We start from the raw sequence: 14,588 nt of genomic DNA on the forward strand, positions 1-14,588 counted from the left end.
TTCCATCCAGATTTCAAAATGTACCAACTATCAAGTAAAATAAAACTCAATGACCCATACGCTTTATGTGAATCCAATTCTAATACAGCTAAAATTAAATATTCCAAAGTTTGCCCACTTAGTATTCTACAGATTAGGTGAGGCATATCCACTATGAAAAGATAGAACAACCATGAAGTGTCATCTGTTATCTGCTTCTTCCCTTCACCTCCCCACAGTGTTGAACTTCTAAGGAAAACCCATCTGAATGTTCTAAAGACCAAAAGTTGTCCATAAGCTTTCAGGCCTTGTCACCATAAGCTAGGAATAACTCCAGACAAAACTTATCAAAACAATAGTCAGGACCAACCCAAAAGCAATCCCTTCTTCGGTAGCCTCATCAAGGTCATTCAAGTCAATGAGACTGACCTTTCCCAACATTAACCCAGGATTCTAATCAAGATGACATGGAGATGAACTTATTTTGTCCAGCTGGCTACAAAAGCAAATGCATGAATTCTTTCTTGCTCACCCTCATGCTAGCCTTTCCTCCCCTCTTCCTGTTTCTTTTCTTTTTCACACATGCACAAGCAGTCACGTCGTCATATGAGACAAGTGAACACTGAATCTTATGGGTAAAAAAAACAGATGTTTTCCAATTATCCTTCACAAAACCATATTTTACATCGGGTTCTTCTATGGATTTATAGCCAATGAAGAGATGTTACTACATTAGCTCATGGAGGGGGATGATAAAAACTGGAAAGGAAGAGTCAGACAAGGCAAAAAGAAGCTATCCAGAAGGCTGCAATTGGAGAAGCATGACAAATGGGCAGCACAGTTTTAGAGGGTTCCGGCAGAAAGGCAGATTGCCTGACTGGGAGAGATTCTCCACAGCTGGAGTATCGCATACACCATCTGGAATTTTTTAAATCTGCTTTCCCCAGGTGATCTGATTCTCAGAGTGCCAGTAGAGATGAGAAAAGTAGTAATTGTACAGCTCAGAACAGCTCCAAATGCTCCCTAAATTAGTTAATGAAATCTTGTTTGAATCAGTTTCAGCTTCTCCTCCAAATTGAGCCCCTAGTTTTGTGTTGTTGTTCCTCCCCCCAACTCCCCCCTCACACACACACACAAAAAAAAAAACCAACCTGAATGGTAGGAGTTTAACCCCAAAGGTTTTCTGTACAATGTAACAAAACATGATTCCTAGCATGATGGTCAAAAATGGTGCTCCAACTGTCGGATCTGGTCCAAATTTCCCAACACAGTCCAACAAAGCTTCATTTTCAGTCTCACTCCTTTTGACTGGTCTTAGCACTACTTTTAGCTGTTGCCAAATGGAGAGCCTACATACTGAGGTCCCCAGTTTTCTTTCCCAGATGGTCCAAACTTCAGATTGAAAACAATAAGGGAAAATACAATTTTAAAAATTAAGAGTAACCACAAATCAAACTCTCATAAAATGAAAGCCTTTGGTTTTCTTTTTTCACAATATATATGTGCTTGTGAATAGGAGGTGGGGTGCAGTGGGGAGTAGTATACAAGAAAAGGAGAGAGAAAGCCTATTGGGGAACAGGAGGGCAAGGGAAAGAATAAAAAGCAGCAGGAAAGCAATTCTGCCTCTATCTTCTATCCTCATTTCTGCCCTTAATTGACTTTTTTTTTGGGGGGGTCTCCTATCTTGTTTTATACCAGAAGTATAAATCAAACCTTTTCTATAAAGGGCCGGATAGCAACTTAGCAACTATTTTAGGACTTGTGGACCATGCAGGTTATGTCACAAGTACTCAACTCAACCATTGTAGCATAAAAACAAGTATAGACAGTACGTAAATGAATGAGCATGGCTTTGTTCAATTTATGGATAATGAAATTTGGATTTCAAATACTTCTAACATGTCATGAAATAATATTACTGATTTTTTAAAACCTCTTAAAAATGTAAAAATCATTCTTTGTTCTCAAATCATACAAAAAAACCAGTCAGCAGGCTGGACTTGGCCCTTGGGCTACAGGTTGCTGATCCCTATTTAATGCCAATAAATACCATTACTCAAGGTTCAATTCCAGAACTACACAATGGCTTCAGCAAGAGTCTCACATGATTCCTTACTCAGAGTAGAGTTGTTCAAAATTGAAGCATTCTATCATGTCATGAGGAACTGTGGTAAACTTTTCTTCTCAGGATCACAGATGCCTAAAGGTATAAATAAATGTGTATCTAAAATGAATTCCTTCTCCACTTTTAAACTTAACAAAAATTTTCTACTTTACCTATTCTTTTTTGTGGATCTTCTTCAGTCTTGTTTGCAATCAAGATAGGGTAGTGTCTTGATGATCATAAACATTTTCAAGTATCTACTAGTACTTTACTTTGGTGATAGTAAAGATTTATATAGGGGTGCCTGAGTGGCTCAGTAGGTTAAGCATTTGCCTTCGGCTCAGGTTATTATCTCAAGGTCCTAGGATCGAGCCTTATGTTGGGCTCCGTGTTCAGCAGGGAGTCTGCTTCTCCCACTCCCTCTTCCCCTCGCCCCTGCTTATGATCTCTCTCTCACACACACAAATAAATAAATAAAATATTTTTTAAAAAAGATTAATATAGATAGCAGTACATTTCTTTTCTCTTTCTTTCCTCTTTTTTTTAAATGAAAGCACTAAAACGGTCACTCACACAAATTAGCATCCTATGTTGGCAGACTATTTGCTGGGAACAAACTCCTATGTCACTCTGAAAGGGGAAAAAGAGCTGGATATTAAAAGATAAGCAAGAAGAGCAGTTTATAACTTGTAAGTTTGGGCACAGTACTTTTCAGAAGACTTTTCACTAAAAGGATCATTCCTAGCCAAAAGTATAAGCCAGGAGCTGGTGCTACAGATATGGTACTGGCCTCAAAAAACTTAGAGTCTAGTTGTGGGAACACAAAGAAGAGTATATGTTGAACCACAAACACTTCACATATTTCAATATATATTAAAATGGACAGCAATTTGGAATCCCACACAGTTACTCTAAAAATGAAAGCTTAAAGAAATTGTATGAGAAAAATTACAACTCAAAAAATATATTGACAAAATACTTTCTGCCTAACAAAAACAAAATTAGAAAAATGCCCCAAAAGGCAATAATAAAGTGTAAATCCCCTTCCTATCCCCACGCTGAAAAAACCTATGCATAAAAAGGATCCAAGAGAAAAAGAAGACAATTACAAACCTGGTAAAATATAAGAAGTAAAGCACAAAAGATATAATAAAATGATAATATGGACATAGATGAATGTCCTTGTGGCATATATTTGGAGTTATGTTTTTCAGGTTTAAAGGCAATGGTGAATTTAAAAGTTTGAGCTAGTAGTGTTTAAAACTCTGGAAAAAATGTAAACATGTGGGGAATGCAAACTGGTGCAGCCACTGTGGAAAACAGTATGGAGGTTTTTCAATAAGGTAGAAATAGATTTATATATATATATATATATATATATATATATATACTATATATGTGTGTGTACCTATATACACATATATATGTGTGTATACACACACACACACACACACACACACAATGAGATATTACTCAGCCATCAGAAAGAATGAAATTTTGCCATTTACAATGATGTGGACAGAGCTAGAGTATTATGCTAAGTGAAATAATCAGTCAGACAAAGATAAATACCATACAATTTCATTCCTATGTGTAATTTAAGAAACAAAACGACAGAGCAAAGGGGGTGGGGAGAGAGACAAACCAAGAAATAGACTCTTAACTATAGAGAACAAACTGATGATTACCAGATGGGAGATGGGTGGGTGGGAGGAGTAACGTGTGAAGTAGGTGATGAGGATTAAGGAGTACACTTATCATGAAAAAAATAATAATAAAATAAAATGAATGGCTATGCAAACCATATTGAAATACACACAGAGAAGTGTCTAAAACAAACAATAAAGACATTTCTGAAAGTGGGAAACAAAAGAAAATGCAAACATGGGCAACAAGAAAGAACTAAAAGGTTCTAAGCATCTGGTGATAGGTATAGATGACAAATAATCCAGGAACTCAGAGAAGGAGACTGGGGAGTAATTTACAGAACACAGTTACAGAGAGCACAACAGGAAAGAAATGCAGATGTTGAGGAAGGGGCGATGATGGCGGTGGGCGATGATGGAAGGGAACTGGGCAGGAAGGAAAGCTGCCTGCCAGTAGCAAAAGGAGTCAATCCATTGGAAAATTAGGCCAAAAAAAAAAAAAAAAGACAAAATAATGTCAGACAAGACAGCCAGTGAAAACCAAACTCCAAGATGGTCTAACATCTCTATATCAACCACCTGTGGCAATAATCCATGAACATTTGAATCAGAAGGTTATTTTGGGATTATCTAATCCTATGCATTAATTTTATAGATAAGTGTTCAACCCAAAGAGGTGAACTATCTATACAAAATCACATAATGAGTTGGTGGCCAGTCAAAGGCTTTAATCATAGTACCCTATCTCCAGTGGTCCAGTATGGCCTAGTATGCTGTCCATTGCACCACTCTGCCTCCACACCAAGTCCTCAAGTGAGGTGTCTATTCCTGTTACTTCCTCACAAATTTCTGAAAGTTGACTTTCAGTATCTGAACTTATAATTGTAGGTCTGTAAGTTCAATGCTTAGGAGAATAAATGTAGCTGTGTTTTATTGTTGCTTGTTTTTTTTTTTCTTTTTAACCATTATAGCATTGCCATTACTAATTGTGTGGCCTTGAGCAAGTTACTCTATCCCTCTAAAATTCATGTTTTACATCTATAAAATAAAGATAATAATAGTGCCTCCCACAAAGGACTATGGTAAAGATTAAGTGACATTTTACATATAAAGCACGCAGTACATGTCCTGGAATATAATAAACAGTAAGTGTTGGCTATTGTTAAAGAAAACATTCACCCTCTCCCATACTTCTGCCCATGAAGATCAGCACAGCATAGTGGTTAGGACAAACAATAAAGAGCACAGATTCTGGATGACCCTGCTCTACCACTTCCTAGCTGTGTGGGCATGGGCAAATTATTTAAACTCTTTGTGTCTCCCATTTCCCATACATAATTTGAGTCATTTTAAGAATAAAATGAGATATTATATGTAAGCAATATCTTAAAAAATAGAAATACTTTAAAATAAAAGCATGTATGGGGCACCTTGGTGGCCCTTGGTTAAGTAAGCATCTGCCTTTGGCTCAGGTCATTCTCTCTGGGTCCTGGGGTCCTGGGATCCAGTCTCGTGTCGGGCTCCCTGCTCAGTGGGAAGTCAGTTTCTCCCCCTCTCTCTGCCTCTCCCCCTGCTCGTGCTCTTTCTCTCTCTCTCTCACCTCTCAAATAAATATAAAAAAAAATGTTTTTTAAAAAAAAGGAGTATTTGTCAATAAAAAGATTTAACTTATAGAAACTTCCATTTCCTGAGAAGTATGAAAGAAAAATTTGGGATTTTCCCCATGGTTGGGTATGAAATAGTGATTGTATATGCTTATCATAATGGGGAGGGGAGAACGGGCAGAAACTTCTCCAAGACCTCTTTCAATTTGCCACCAAAATCCCTATCAAAAATCTTTTGTGCATAATTAAACTACCTATAACTAGTTCTTTCCAGTCAGAAAGAAGAATGAAATGTACCACTCTTCCAACCCACTTCCTCAAAGATATTTTTTATCTAGTAGCTGAATTTTCTCATTAAGCATTTTGAGGGCATTTCTAAATAAAGTATTTTTTGTTGTTGCATTTTCCTCAGCTCTCCATTTCTCTGTTATCCACAGATATAAAGGCCTAGGATCCCAATATCATCACCAGGGCCTTCAAACAGGGCCAAAATCCTAAATCTGGAACTGGGGGATCCACTGAGATTGTAGCCAATAATCTGTCCATAGGCATAGCCAATGGTCAGAGCCAGAAGTCATGAAGGAAGCAAAATTAATAACCAAAACCTAAGCCAAGAGTCATAAAACAAAGTTGGCAAGAAAAGGCAGGGAAGGGAAATGGGTGTCAAAGTTAAGCCAAAGGAGTTACAAACACCTCATATTACAAGAACCACCTAGAGGCCATTGCAAACTGTAACTGCTGCTTTAGGCACAGTCTCCTTGAAGACTACTGACCAATGGCTGAGCCATAAGGAGCAGTCAGTTTGGAAAAAAACATTCTTTGTTCTGTGGCTCCTTTGTCAATTCTAGTTTCTCGTATTTTGGTGTGCTATTTCTAGCAATGTAGGCTTCCATGTGAATCCCTTCCTTCTTGGGCCAGTAATTTAGACTCTATGAATCTCAATTAGCTCATCTGTACAATTATCGATTTGGTTTAAAGATTGTATGAGAATATATATGAAAATCTTAAAGATTTGACATATCACAAATGAATTTTTTGGTAAGACACACTATAAACAAAGTTAAAAGATAAATGTTAAACTGAGAGAAAATACTTCTTTTTTTTTATAAATTAATTTTTATTGGTGTTCAATTTACCAACATACAGAATAACACCCAGTGCTCATCCCGTCAAGTGTCCCCCTCCGTGCCTGTCACCCATTCACCCCCACCCCCCGCCCTCCTCCCCTTCCACCACCCCTAGTTCATTTCCCAGAGTTAGAAGTCTTTATGTTCTGTGTCCCTTTCTGATATCTCCCACACATTTCTTCTCCCTTCCCTTATATTCCCCTTCACTATTATTCATATTCCCCAAATGAGTGAGAACATACACTGTTTGTCCTTCTCCGATTGACTTACTTCACTCAGCATAATACCCGCCAGTTCCATCCACGTTGAAGCAAATGGTGGGTATTTGTTGTTTCTAATGGCTGAGTAATATTCCATTGAGAGTTCATCAAGATAAGAAGCTTTTGCACAGCAAAGGATACAGTCAACAAAACTCAAAGACAACCTACAGAATGGGAGAAGATATTTGCAAATAACATATCATATAAAGGGCTAGTTTCCAAAATCTATAAAGAACTTATTAAACTCAACACCAAAGAAACAAACAATCCAATCATGAAATGGGCAAAAGACATGAAGAGAAATCTCACAGAGGAAGACATAGACATGGCCAACATGCACATGAGAAAATGCTCTGCATCACTTGCCATCAGGGAAATACAAATCAAAACCACAATGAGATACCACCTCACACCAGTGAGAATGGGGAAAATTAAGAAGGCAGGAAACAACAAATGTTGGAGAGGATGTGGAGAAAAGGGAACCCTCTTACACTGTTGGTGGGAATGTGAACTGGTGCAGCCACTCTGGAAAACTGTGTGGAGGTTCCTCAAAGAATTAAAAATAGACCTGCCCTACGACCCAGCAATTGCACTGTTAGGGATTTACCCCGAAGATTCAGATGCAATGAAACGCCGGGGCACCTGCACCCCGATGTTTCTAGCAGCCATGTCCACAATAGCCAAACTGTGGAAGGAGCCTCGGTGCCCATCGAAAGATGAATGGATAAAGAAGATGAGAGAAAATACTTCTAACAAATATTTAAAATATCACTATCCCTAATAATTCAAAAACTTCTACAAATAACACGAGGAAAAAGATGGCAAGGCATACAGAGACAATTCACAGAAAAAATACAAGAAGCTCAACCACACCAGAGATCAGGAAACTGCAAACTAAACAAGGAGGTACCAGCTTTCAGCTTGGCAAGAATTAAAGAGATTGATAATATGAATGCTGGCAAGGATTTGGGAAATAAGATACTCATATATACAGTTGGAGGAAATAGAAACCTTTTTGGTAGGCAATTTGTCTGTAACATTTAAAATATGACTAACCTTTACTCCATCTCTGACCTAGTTGCCTTCTAAAGTAATTACATCAAACTGAAATTTCCTTCTTTTTATATCTTCCCCTTTCCTCAGTTTATTAAATCATTTTAAATCTGAACATATTTCTCTCACTTACAAGATCGCCAGCTTAATTTTGTGAGATATAAGCAAATTAAACACATATGCTCTCCATTTCATCATGCAAGGTAACATAAAAATATGACAAGTTCATCAAAAAACAAGAATTCCAATAAACCATGTTAAGCTCAGAGGCAAATGGAGACTTAATGTACCCCTTGCCCCCTTCTGTACTCAGTTCTTCAGTACTGCCTCCCAAGTTATACCAAGCACCCTTCCAATAAATCCTGCTTTCAGAAAGGAATCTGAAAAGCAAATTGATCAGTAAAAAATATACAAAGAAATGAAGCTATAACTGTTAAATTTCAGAAATTGATTTTTTACATAAGTACCCAATATTTTCAGGTACTGTATACAATGCGAACCAAATTGAGGGACCCTATCCTCAGAAAACATGGAGAATAGATAAACAAACAAGTAGTTATACTACACTGTGGTTGGTTATGATTGAGTTAAGACACAATGTTAAAGACGGTAGGTCTAACCAAGTGCAAAGGGTCAGAGAATTCTAAAAGAAATATCTAAGCCAAAGACTTAAGAGTGAGTGAGCACCAACTGGACCAAGGTTTCTGAAGAATGCCTTCCTGACACCTCTCTAAAATCACATCACTTCATTCATCCAAAATACATGTCTGACTCTGAAGAGTAGTGAAGTGGGAACAAAATTCAAACTTTCTAACTTCTAGTTCCTTTCATCATTTGGAACACTATATCCCTGGCATCCTTACCTCTCTTCAGCTTCAAGTGGCCATGGAAAATAGTCAAACTAGTAAAATAAGTCACAGAAAATCACAAATCAGAACATAAAGTGAATAGATACAGGCAGACAGCTGGGGAAATGGTTTTGTAAGATTTTCTCTGAAGGAAAAATGTTTGGGACAAAACAAAATTCCCAGCAACAGTGTATATGCTCCTAAAGATTGTAGCTTTGGCAGGGCAGTAAATATTCAACCCCAATGTCCAAACAGAACAAATATCTGGATAGTCTCTGCCAAATCAAGATTAAAAACTTCTGAAATAAAAAATAGCCAGCAATAAATTTATCCATTTTCAGCTAAGCAATATTTAGAGGGGAATTTACAACTTTAAATGCCTCTGCTAGAAAAAAATATCAAATCAATAACCCAAGCTTCCACCTTAAGGACGTACAAAATGAAGAGTAAATTTAACCCACAGTAAATAAAGAGAGGAAAGGAAATAATAAATATTAGACTGTAAATCAATTGAGTAGAAGTTAAAAAGGCAAAAGGTAAAAAATAAAACCAAAAAATGCTTCTCAGAAAAGGAAAAACAAAAACAAAAAATATTCAAATTTTAGCAAGATCCACTATGAAAAAAAAATGAGAAGATGGATTAGCAAAATCAGTTATGTATAAGGACACATAACCACAAAATCTGTAGAAATTAAAAGATTCTAAGGGAGTGTTACGAACAATTTTATGTCAATAAATTAGACAACTTAGATGAAATGAACAAACTCCTAGAAAGAAGCAAATAAACAAAATGGATTCAAGAAGAAATAGAAAATTTGGATAAATCTATAATGAGTAAAGACACTAAATTAAAATTTTTAAATATTTATTCAAAGAAAACACCAGATCCAGATGGCTTTACTGATAAAATCATTTAAAGCATCTAGGAAGAAATAGTACCAATCCTTCATAGACTCCTCCAGAAGATGGAGAAGGGAATACTTCCCAACTCATAATATAAGGTCGATGTTCCCCTGAGAGTGCTTTCTAAATCTGGTCTGAACAAAACCCAGGATCACAGAACTCAGTTAATGCTGGTATCTTTGGGTTCCAGATGGATTCTTAAGGAATAACTAGGAAGCTGGAAATATTATCCAAGTACATGTTAAGAAAGCTCTAGAACCAACCTGGATCTCAAAAGTCCTTTAAATATTTAAAACTATCTCATGAAGAAATTGAGAATAGCTACCTTTAAAAGCTATAAAGGAACTACACATACACACCATTTCTGCCCAAAGAAGCTAATAACTGAAATATTTTGGCTTGCAGGGCAATATTAGGATGAGGCCATGAGAGCTAGGCTTCTCAGTTCTAAATCACTTTATAGTTTCTAGAAAACCTTACTGGTTTAGGTGATATCTCATATTTGAAGTTATTACATCTATGAAAAACAAGTGATTTTCCAGGTTTGGGATTTGGGGTTTTTTTGTTTGGTTGGTTGGTTGGTTTTGGTTTTTATTTATTTATTCATGAGAGACACAGAGAGAAGCAGAGTCATAGGCAGAGGGAGAAGTAGGCTCCCTGTGGAGAGCCCAATGTGGGACTCCATCCCAGGACCCCAGGATCATGACCTGAGCCAAAGGCAGATACTCAACCACTGAGCCACCCATGTGCCTAATGATTTTCCAGTTTAAAAAAAAAAAAAACACCTCATATTTAAGAGTATGTTGCAAAAAAACAAAAACAAAACAAAAAAAACTTTTCTTTCCCTCTCTTCTTGCTTCTTCTATACTTAATTATGTGCATACCCTAATTATATCTATACAGTACAAATATTCAACCTCACAGTTCTGAGTGACAATGAAAAGTGGTAAGCTAAATCAGTATGAAATGGCACTAATATGATAGCCATATAGAGCATTTACTTAGTACACAGTGCTGTCATGTATCATCTCATCTAAAGTTTACATTGTCCATGTTTTGTTCTCTAAAGAGGGTTGTGTAGACACTGCAACTACTATAATTGAATCTTACTTGATACACTGAAAAAAGAAAACTATGCTCACTTGAACAAATCAGATTGGGATATTTGGTCCATAATAAAACTGGGGTAAAGGTAAAGAAATAAGAGTCTACATGTCTATGTATTGAGATTTGAAGGAAAGTACAGAGCAAGGTTTTTCAGGACTGTTGTACAGAGCAATTTAGAAAACGATGTCCAGGAACGCCTGGGTGGCTCACTGGTTGAGTGTGTGCCTTCAGTTCATGTCATGATTCTGGGGTCCTGGGATCGAGTCCCATACCAGGCTCCCCGTAAGGAGCCTACTTCTCCCTCTGCCTATGTTTCTGCTTCTCTCTGTTTGTCTCTCATGAATAAATAAATAAAATATTTATTTAAAAAGATATTTAATGTTTTTTTAAGTTATTCTGTGCATTAAGAATGTAATAACACGAGGCCGGGAGGGCCCAGGACAGCAAGGACGCTCCTGCCCCGAGCTGAGCAGATCAGCGGGCCCACCCCGGAGCCTCCAGGCCCTGCGGACGGAGAGCCCCATAGTTCCTGCGGAGGCTGAATCCAGGCTTCCAGAGTTGCCATAGCAACTGTGGCTGTTCCTCCTGGGGCCTCACGGGGTAAACAACCCCCGCTGAGCCTTGCAGCAGGCAGGGACAGAGCAGCTCCCCCAAGTGCTAACACCTGAAAATCAGCACAACAGGCCCCTCCCCCAGAAGACCAGCTAGACGGACCAGTTCCAGGGGAAGTCAAGGGACTTAAAGTCTACAGATTCAGAAGATACTCCCCCGTGTTCCAATACAACTTGTTTTTGGCCACTCTGCACTGAGCAAAATGACTAGAAGGAAAACCTCACCTCAAAAGAAAGAATCAGAAACAGTCCTCTCTCCCACAGAGTTACAAAATCTGGATTACACTTCAATGTCAGAAAGCCAATTCAGAAGCACTATTATACAGCTACTGGTGGCTCTAGAAAAAAGCATTAAGGACTCACGAGACTTCATGACTGAAGAATTTAGATCCAATCAGGCAGAAATTAAAAATCAATTGAATGAGATGCAATCCAAACTAGAAGTCCTAACGACGAGGGTTAACGAGGTGGAAGAACGAGTGAGTGACATAGAAGACAAGTTAATGGCAAAGAGGGAAACTGAGGAAAAAAGAGAAAAACAAAGGACCATGAAGACAGATTAAGGGAAATAAATGACAGCCTAAGGAAGAAAAACCTACGTTTAATTGGGGTTCCCGAGGGCGCCGAAAGGGCCAGAGGGCCAGAATATGTATTTGAACAAATCCTAGCTGAAAACTTTCCCAATCTGGGAAGGGAAACAGGCATTCAGATCCAGGAAATAGAGAGATCCCCCCCTAAAATCAATAAAAACCGTTCAACACCTCGACATCTAATAGTAAAGCTTGCAAATTCCAAAGATAAAGAGAAGATCCTTAATGCAGCAAGAGACAAGAAGTCCCTGACTTTCATGGGGAGGAATATTAGGGTAACAGCAGACCTCTCCACAGAGACGTGGCAGGCCAGAAAGGGCTGGCAGGATATATTCAGGGTCCTAAATGAGAAGAACATGCAACCAAGAATACTTTATCCAGCAAGGCTCTCATTCAAAATGGAAGGAGAGATAAAGAGCTTCCAAGACAGGCAGGAACTGAAAGAATATGTGACCTCCAAACCAGCTCTGCAAGAAATTTTAAGGGGGACTCTTAAAACTCCCCTTTAAGAAGAAGTTCAGTGGAACAATCCACAAAAACAAGGACTAAATAGATATCATGATGACACTAAACTCCTATCTGTCAATAGTAACTCTGAACGTGAACGGGCTTAATGACCCCATCAAAAGGCGCAGGGTTTCAGACTGGATAAAAAAGCAGGACCCATCTATTTGCTGTCTACAAGAGACTCATTTTAGACAGAAGGACACCTACAACCTGAAAATAAAAGGTTGGAGAACCATTTACCATTCAAATGGTTCTCAAAATATACCCTAAAAACTATAGAACACTTCTGAAAGAAATTGAGGAAGACACAAAGAGTTGGAAAAATATTCCATGCTCATGGATTGGCAGAATTAATATTGTGAAAATGTCAATGTTACCCAGGGCAATTTACACGTATAATGCAATCCCTATCAAAATACCATAGACTTTCCTCAGAGACTTAGAACAAATTATTTTAAGATTTGTGTGGAATCAGAAAAGACCCCGAGCAGCCAGGGGAATTTTAAAAAAGAAAACCATATCTGGGGGCATCACAATGCCAGATTTCAGGTTGTACTACAAAGCTGTGGTCATCAAGACAGTGTGGTACTGGCACAAAAACAGACACATAGATCAATGGAACAGAATAGAGAACCCAGAAGTGGACCCTGAACTTTATGGTCAACTAATATTCGATAAAGGAGGAAAGATGATCCACTGGAAGAAAGACAGTCTCTTCAATAAATGGTGCTGGGAAAATTGGACATCCACATGCAAAAGAATGAAACCAGACCACTCTCTTGCACCATACACAAAGATAAACTCAAAATGGATGAAAGATTTAAATGTGAGACAAGATTCCATCAAAATCCTAGAGGAGAACACAGGCAACACCCTTTTTGAACTTGGCCACAGTAACTTCTTGCAAGATACATCCACGAAAGCAAAAGAAACAAAAGCAAAAATGAACTATCTTCATTAAGATAAGAAGCTTTTACACAGCAAAGGATACAGTCAACAAAACTCAAAGACAACCTACAGAATGGGAGAAGATATTTGCAAATAACATATCAGATAAAGGGCTAGTTTCCAAAATCTATAAAGAACTTATTAAACTCAACAGCAAAGAAACAAACAATCCAATCATGAAATGGGCAAAAGACATGAAGAGAAATCTCACAGAGGAAGACATAGACATGGCCAACATGCACATGAGAAAATGCTCTGCATCACTTGCCATCAGGGAAATACAGATCAAAACCACAATGAGATACCACCTCACACCAGTGAGAATGGGGAAAATTAAGAAGGCAGGAAACAACAAATGTTGGAGAGGATGTGGAGAAAAGGGAACCCTCTTACACTGTTGGTGGGAATGTGAACTGGTGCAGCCACTCTGGAAAACTGTGTGGAGGTTCCTCAAAGAATTAAAAATAGACCTGCCCTACGACCCAGCAATTGCACTGTTAGGGATTTACCCCAAAGATTCAGATGCAATGAAACGCCGGGACACCTGTACCCCGATGTTTCTAGCAGCCATGTCCACAATAGCCAAACTGTGGAGGGAGCCTCGGTGTCCATCGAAGGATGAATGGATAAAGATGTGGTTTATGTATACAATGGAATATTACTCAGCCATTAGAAACGACAAATACCCACCATTTGCTTCAACGTGGATGGAACTGGAGGGTATTATGCTGAGTGAAGTAAGTCAATTGGAGAAGGACAAACAGTGTATGTTCTCATTCATTTGGGGAATATGAATAATAGTGAAAGGGAATATAAGGGAAGGGAGAAGAAATGTGTGAGAAATATCAGAAAGGGAGACAGAACATAAAGACTTCTAACTCTGGGAAATGAACTAGAGGTGGTGGAGGGGGAGGAGGGCGGGGGGTGGGGGTGAATGGGTGACGGGCACTGAGGGGGACACTTGACGGGATGAGCACTGGGTGTTATTCTGTATGTTGGTAAATTGAACACCAATAAAAATTAATTTAAAAAAAAAAGAATGTAATAACACCAAAAGTATGACCCATAAAAGAAAAACGATGTTGGATCATCAAAATTAGGATTTCTACTCTTTGAAAAACACTGTTCAGAGAATGAAAAGACATGCCCCAGAACAGGAGAAAATATATGTAAATCACATATCTCATAAAGGACTTTTATCTAGAATATATGAAGAACTCTCAGAGCTCAAATACAAATGAACAATGCAATTTTTTTAATGAGCAAATTTTGGAAAATTTGGATCCAAATTTTTGATCTAA

At 38.1% G+C, this 14,588-nt stretch overlaps 1 protein-coding gene across 3 annotated transcripts in view; it reads right to left on the reverse strand.

Annotated features, from left to right (window-relative positions):
- HPSE2 (heparanase 2 (inactive)) overlaps nucleotides 1–14,588 on the reverse strand; it is a 632,933-nt gene that overhangs the window by 515,364 nt on the left and 102,981 nt on the right. The gene's annotated exons all lie outside the window — the stretch shown is intronic.

This window comes from Nyctereutes procyonoides, unplaced genomic scaffold, assembly GCF_905146905.1.
Source record: "Nyctereutes procyonoides isolate TBG_1078 unplaced genomic scaffold, NYPRO_anot_genome, whole genome shotgun sequence".
Taxonomy (NCBI): domain Eukaryota; kingdom Metazoa; phylum Chordata; class Mammalia; order Carnivora; family Canidae; genus Nyctereutes; species Nyctereutes procyonoides.